At 48.6% G+C, this 7,463-nt stretch overlaps 1 long non-coding RNA gene across 1 annotated transcript; it reads right to left on the bottom strand.

Annotated features, from left to right (window-relative positions):
• Positions 1-1,850: 1,850 nt before the first annotated feature.
• On the bottom strand, positions 1,851-5,028 carry LOC116495024. Its single transcript, XR_004253918.1, has 2 exons — positions 3,011-5,028; positions 1,851-2,211 (listed from the first exon to the last, which is right to left on the bottom strand). It is a non-coding gene; the product is annotated as an uncharacterized LOC116495024 (long non-coding RNA).
• Positions 5,029-7,463: the final 2,435 nt, after the last annotated feature.

The following is a 7,463-nucleotide window of genomic DNA, read 5'->3' as shown; positions in this document are numbered from 1 at the left end:
TACACCACCTGTTCAAACCACTTGCAGCCGGGCCTTTCCCCCCCGAGCCCAGCGTGCCCTGGGCCCCGGGCTGGCCGTGACGCCGCGGCCGCTGCTGCCACCTGGCGGGGACAGGCGGGACGCGGCCCGGCCGCCGCCGCAGAGGCCTCGGCCCGGAGCAGGGCCCGGCCCCGGGGCTTGGGGCCCTAGGGTGCTCCGTGGGGTCCGGCCGCTGCCCCCCGGTGTCCCAGCGCCCTCCAAGCACCTGCAGGGCCGGCGGGGAGGTGGCCCAGAGGGGAAGCGGTGGGAGCCCTGGGACGCCTTTGGCCAGCGACCGCTTGCAGCACTGCTGTTGCCAGTGCTGGGTTGGGATGGCTGTGGTCTCGTTGGGTTGATGCTCGTTAACCCCAATGATGGAGACGCACCCCCTGCTGTGGCCTCTCCCAGGGGTACATCACCTTCTGTGGAGGAAAATTTTCTGTGTGTCCAGCCTAAACACCCCAAGCTGTAATGTAGGAACATTGCCTTCTGTGATATGCCCCGACCAAGGAGAGTTTCTCTCTGTTGTCCTCGTACATGCTCTTCGGGTAGTTTTATGCCACCATTAATTCAGCCTCTAGCCTCCCCTTGGCCAGACTAAATGTGATCACCTCCCTTCATCCCTGTATCCCTGACCCAACTAGTTAATATGTGTGCTGCCTTATTGCCACCATGTCATTAGGGGTCAGAGCAGGAGTTACAGGGGTCACCCACCCAGGTAAGCTGTGTTGACATCCATACCCCATCACTCCTCTGGAGAGCAGAGATTTTCACTGAAGCCTTTCTTTTGCAGAGCTGGCCTGGCAGCCTTCCCAGAGGATGAATTTTGAACGAGGAAATACAAAATGTTGTTCCTGACTTTGCAGGGTTAATCTCAGTGCAGACACGTGGTGCTGCCTGCATCCTCAGCTCCAGCCTGGAGGTGCACAGTGAAGGGCTGATGAGGGAGCTACAAACCAGGAAAGACCCATGATGATCACTCCACAGATACACTGTGGAAAGTCAAGTGCCTGTGGAGGATGGTTCCTGCATGCGTGTGTGTGTTCTCATGGATCACACAAGTGAGATGCAGCAGATGAGCTGCCTTGCTCTATTTGTAACCTCCCACTGCTGTTGAACAGACTTTGCAGGGAGGAAAGAGAGATGAAAATTGAGCTGAAAATTGGAACTTGAATCTCAGATGCTTGGAGGTTTTTTTTTTTTTTTTTTTTTTTTTAATTCACCACTCACATGAGAAGCAGGATATCATGTGCCTCCTGGGCCCCGCATTTTGCTGTCAAGCTCAGCATGGAGCAAGACTTCATGTTCCACCTTGGAGTAAAATCATTCACATTAACTCATTGGGAGAAGGAGAAATAAGGATACAATTAAACTGCGAAGGAGAGGATTACAGTCTGATGTGAAGCAAGAAAAGAAAGAAGGAGAAGAAAAAACAGCTTGGTCTTTATTTTTTTATTTGTATCTTTTGAACTGGCTGCAGAAGTGCTTGGTCAAGACGGTGGCCATGTCATGTGGCCAGTCTCTGGCTGGGCATCACAGAAGGGAGATTGGATTTGGGACCTTACTACCAAAAGGTCTGATGCTGTCAGAGGGCTGCTCCTTCTATGCAGAGTCAAAGCCTGTGTCCTGGCCTGGCCTACGCAGAGTCCACCCCTTTCCTGATCCCAGCCCTCCACTGTCCCTGGCCCTCCTTGCAAAGGGCTAGATGAGGACTGAGGCTCCACCACCCCTTTCATCCTCCTGGCTTTCTGCCAGAACTGCTAATTAAAAAGCCAGTTTCATCAAGTGATTTTTCTGATGTGAAAACTTTTCCATAAGGAACTGGTCCCGAATCCACCAACTCATTTCACATTTATTTTAAATCTAAGCTTTATATCATGTAATTTCCTCCAGGGCTTGATTATCTTCTCAGTAAAAGCACTGTTATTCTGGTTTGTGAGACCTATATTTAATCTCACTGTAAGGTCTCTGCACCTCTCAGTACAGGGCTTAGATGCTGCCACTTCAGCTTCTGGGCTTTGCTTTTCAATTTATTTGAATCCATTAAACAAGTCACTGCTTCTGCAATATCGAGGGTGTTCTCCAGCCATGGTGTGTCTGTAAACATTAACTTGTTACAGCAGAAATGGTCTGAATCTCAGAAGTCATTCAGAGAAAGTCTCTCCCCTAAACAGTGGCAGACAACATTTAAACCTAAAAGGAAGTCAAAGTCCAAGTCAGACAAGAAGCCTTCTGTGTCTCTATTGTTCTCATGGTGCCTCATGTCCTTCTCTCTATTTTCTATACATGTAATAAGGTACTCAGCATATTTTTATAACAAAATACATCAAACAGGCAAAAGTGGGGAGGAGGAACATTTTCCTGACTCTGCAGGCAGCCCTTAGTGCTTGGTAAGAGTTCACCTCCATGACACATGTATTTTACAGTGCAGAAAGCTGTTGCTTTAATGTAAATGCTCTCATCAGCCTTTCAGTGGTTGTGCACACACCCCAATTTCAAACTTGCTGGCATCACCCCATTGCCATCATCCTCTTTTGTTGCCCCCCCCCCCAGCCAGTACCCAATCTCTGCAATGTGTCACCCATGCCAAACACCGGGGTGGGCTGAAAGGAGAAGTGTTGGTGCTGTGTATGGAATTTGATAACATGAAACCTCTGCACTGCCTGGGTTGTTAGCTGCCACCTTGAACTCATTAGAAGCCTACCTTGTGCCTGGCTGATGCTGTAGTAGCAAAGAATTCATGCTCTGTTGTGACATGCAGTTGCCATGAAGGATTTGGAGTGTTACTATGAGGTTAAAGTGCAATATGAAGGGAAGTTACTGCCCATGCTGGGCACTGTGGTCTGTCTGCAATGGCTTCTCCTGTGTCAGCATCTCTTGGTGGCCCTTTGTGTGCATTCTTCTGTCTCTGGCAGGAGCTTAGTGTGAAAGATTTTTCACCACTGTTGGTCAGAAAATGGTTTCAGGTTGAGCAAAACCCACATATACTCACCTTTACCTGATGTTGTTATTTTTTAGTGAAAAGTTGGGGTGGAGGTAGGAGAACTGGTGGGGCTACAGATGAAGAGTTTCTTGTCAGTACACAGTGCTGCTTCACAGGAAGGGTTCCCAGCTGTCACACAGCCCTCCAGGTTGCTCCATCTGTTTTCGCAGCAAAAATTTCCATGTTTGAAATGACACCTCCAAAAGCAGAATTTTCTAAATGACTCCTGACCCAGTGAGAGGCAGTGGTTCAACCTTCTCTTACCGATTAGGACTTCCAGGCCAAGGGAGCCATGACACAGTTTGGTCTGCCAGAGGCTTTGGGAACCAAGGGGTACACAGACATACATGTATCTGATGCACTGGTAGCTGATAGAGAAATCCAATCCTGAGGAGAGTCTCTGAGATGGAATAGTCCCTTTCACAGAGCCGGATGGCTGATGGCCTGGAGATTGGGGGCTGCAGAAGTAGGGAGCCAAAAAATGCACCCTAGTGCAGAGAGGTTTGATGTGGCAGTGGCTCTTCAGCAGTAGGCTCCCCCCCCGCCTCCTCCACACTGAGTGGTGTGAGACCTTCTGAAGCTGGAGCTGCTTATAAATGTCATGGATACCTATGTACATGTCTAACAAACAGAACATCTGAAAGGCACTATGAGCCACACAGGCAAGTGGTCAGAAATATTGACGTGCAAAATTTGGGTACCAAGGCATGGACCAAAACATCTGATTGGGAAGGCTAGGAAGAAAAAGAAAGGCTAATCTGTTTATATTTTGCTTCCATTCATCATTCCTGCTTGTGTGGGTGGACAAGGAGAGAATGAGTTTCCTGGGGAGGGCAGCAAATAAAAGAGGCACTCATTTCCTCAAAAGATGACTGACTTTTTTCTTCCTTGCTCCTAGGTTAATACAATATAAAGGGGGCTAGAGAGAACCCTAGTAGATTTTCTCCCATGTGCAAGAAACCACTTAGCTCTTGACTTTTGGTGGGTCTTTGTCGCTTTGATTGCCAAGAGACAAAAGGCTTTCCATGATGGGTTTTATCCCTCTAGTGAAAGTACTGTTTTGTCTCCAGACAGTGAATGTACCCAACTTGTTTTCTTTGGACTCTTGAGCATCTTGCAGAAAGACAGCAGGACAATGCTCACACAGCTAGGGGAGGGCTCTCTGCAGAGGAGAGAGCTGGATTAGGCCTCCAAACTGTTTTGCTCTCTGGGAGAGGCAGCACTGGTGCCTATAGCTGCATCACTCAGTTCTGCACTCCCCTACTGGCAGTGGCCAGGGAGGTGACATTAACAGGCAGGAGATACAGGAACACAGTGAGACAGGGGTAAGCCAAGGAAACCCCCCAGAACATGACAGCTCTGCTGGTGGAGAACTGAAATGAATCTTGGCTTGCTCTGGGCAGACATGCTGCTCACTGGAGCCTTTGACAAGCCAGTGGAATAGGAGATTTTGGAGGCCTACCTCTATCCCAGTCCTCGTCTACCTGAGAGAAATTAAAAGATGGATATTCAAAGTTAACAGCTGTCTGTGCTGCTGGTGTTGGCAACAGGGTTTTGGTTTCTATAACCATGGAACCCTGCTTGAAGATTGAGAACTGATGGGGAGAGTTGGGATCTACCTCACTAAGAGGGGCATGCATGTCTGTGCTAGCAGGATGGCCAAACTGGTAAGGGATTTCAAGGACAACAAGATGGTCTTCTTCAAATGTGTCAATAGGAAAAAGAAGACTATGGAAAATGTGGGCCCGCTGCTGAATGGGGTGGGTGCCCTGGTGATGAAGGATACAGAGAAGGCAGATTTTCTGACTGCTTTTTTTGTTTCAGCTTTCACTACTAATACCAGCCCTCAGGAATCTCAGACCCTAGAGACAAGAGAGGAAGTCTGGAGAAAGGAGAACTTTCCTTTGGTTGAAGAGGATCATGTTAGAGATCATGTAGGCAAACTTGACACCCACAAATCCACGCGCCCTGATAGGATACACCCATGGGTGCTGAGGGAGCTGGTGGATGTTATTGATAGCATCATCTTTGAAAGGTTGTGGAGAACAGGAGAGGTGCCTGAGGACTGGAAGAAAGCCAATGTCACTCTGGTTTTCAAAAAGGGCAAGAGGGAGAACCCAGGAAACTACAGGCCAGTCAGTCTCACTTCCACCCCTGGAAAAGTGATGGAATCACTCATCCTGGAGATCATCTCCAAGCACGTGGAGGAGAAGAAGGTGATCGGTAGTAATCAGCATGGATTCACCAAGCAGGAATCACACTTAACCAACCTGATAGCCTTCTGTGATGGGATGACTGGCTGGGTAGATGAGGGGAGAGCAGTGGATATTGTCTACCTTGACTTTGACAAGGTTTCCACACTGTCTCCCATAACATCCTCATAGACAAGCTCTGGAAGTGCAGTCTGGATGAGCGGACAGTGAAGTGGATTGGTAATCAGCTGCATGGCAGAGCTCAGAGGGTTGTGCTCAGAGGTGCAGTCTACTTGGAAGCCTGTAGATAGTGGTGTCCCCCAGGGGTCAGTACCAGGTCCAGTCTTGTTCAACTCACACCAGTGACCTGGATGACCGAATAGAGTGCACCCTCAGCAAGTTTGTGGATGCCACAAAACTGGGAGGAGTGGTTGATACCCCAGGGGACTGTGCTGCCATTCAGAGGGACCTGCACAGGCTGGAGAGCTGGGCCGAGAGGAACCTGATGAAGTTCGACAAAGACAAGTGCAGGGCCCTGCACCTAGGGAGGAATAACCCCAGGCACCAGTACTGGCTGGGGACTGACCTGCTGGAGAGCAGCTCTGGAGAGAGGGACATGGGGGTCCTGGTGGACAGCAGGCTGACCATGAGACAGCAGTGTGCCCTTGTGGCCAAGAAGGACAACGGGATCCTGGGGTGCTTTAGGAAGAGGGTTGCCGGTAGGTTGAGGGAGGTGATCCTCTTCCTCTGTTTAGCCCTGGCGAGGCCACACCTGGACTTTGATAGGGTCTGCTGAAACTTGTTTTCAACTAAAGTGGAAGATGCTGGGGATTTGCAAACTGTCTGTCTATGCTGTTGGGGGTCACTGCTACCTGGCAGAAGAGCCAAAGGTTCACTGAGGCAGGGAGGGATTTTGTCCTTGAGATGCTGAGCTCTGTGGTGTCTGTAGCTGGACTCTTCATGCCAGAAGCTCCTTTTGCGGAGGGAGACAGAGACCAGAGTAGTGATTTGCTTTACAGGCATCACTGGGAAACCACAGGGGCAAAATATTAAAAAGTGAACGAAAACCTGCCCCCTTCAGCAGGTGTTTGAGGGGTAGAGGTCTTAGAGGATGCTGCTGACCCTTGGGGTCCTCCATACAGGGTGGAACCGGGGCTGAGCTCAGATGCTCCCTCTCTCTTCTAGGGTGGCAAATGTGATTTTTTATTATATCTTTTTTTTTTTTTTTTTTTTTTTTTTTAGCAGGAAGGTAGGGGACAGATGGCCTTTGCTGCAATTAAAGCAGATGGGGAATGAAACAGTTGTTTTCTGAAACAGTGGGTCTTCACAAGGAATGCCAGCTTGTGCCTGAATGCAGAATGAACTGACTTTACTGGCTGACAAGGGGAAAATATGAAAGATGAATAAATAAAAACCCAGTCAGAAAGGAGTTTGAGTGGGTTAGAGACACAAACATTCAAGAGCAGTTGCATTGAGGTGGTTTGGTGCAGAAAGATCTGACTCTTGGTTGATAATAAACACAGAACCTCTTTACTAAAAGGGGCAGTGGATTTTGCAGAAGAGAGAGGAAACTGGGAAGTATTTTAAATTTGCCACCATTTTGACCATCCTTAAACGAGGTGAAAATCTGAAAAAAAAATGTCGGCCTTGAGACTAAGCAGGGATGGTGTCAGCTAACAAACATGGTGATAAAACTGAAAAAAAAAAAAAGTTTCTGAGTCAAAATGAGTAGCAGAAGAGGCCAAAACGAAGTGATAGCTGCTGTGGCAAATGGGAGTCCCTACCCTGAGGAACAGACACGGGAGAAACAGAACATGCATTGAACAGCAAAGGGTGAGATTTAAAAAGTACTATCTGGTAAACATGCTTCGGAACCCAAATATTTTTGTCATCTCCCCTCTCTTCCCTTTCTACGCAGGTAAAACCAATGCAAGTCCCTGATCAAGGCACAACCCTTGAGCTTCAGCACTTTAGCTCTTCTGAGCTCTTTCTAGAAAGCTTTAAAAAAAAAGCTAAGATTTCTCTATTGGGTGAACAATTAATGGTCTATTGGGTGAAGGTGGAAAGGTGTTTGAAGAAGGGGCTGCAGACGGCTGCAAGGCGTTCCAGATGGGTCCAGCTGGCTCTGCAGAGAACCCACTGCAGGGCTGAGCTGAGCCTGACAGCGATGCTGGTGGTGCTTCTCTGAGAACACAGTCAAGAAAAAGCAAAGTGTGCACAGCAGTGTGTAGTGAGGAGAAAGTGAGAAACAGCCCCATGAGCACCAAGTT

The sequence above is a fragment of the Aythya fuligula genome, chromosome 14 (genome assembly GCF_009819795.1).
Source record: "Aythya fuligula isolate bAytFul2 chromosome 14, bAytFul2.pri, whole genome shotgun sequence".
NCBI classification, from domain to species: domain Eukaryota; kingdom Metazoa; phylum Chordata; class Aves; order Anseriformes; family Anatidae; genus Aythya; species Aythya fuligula.
The sequence above is the reverse complement of the archived record's forward strand: the minus strand, read 5'-3'. Positions and strand labels throughout refer to the sequence as shown.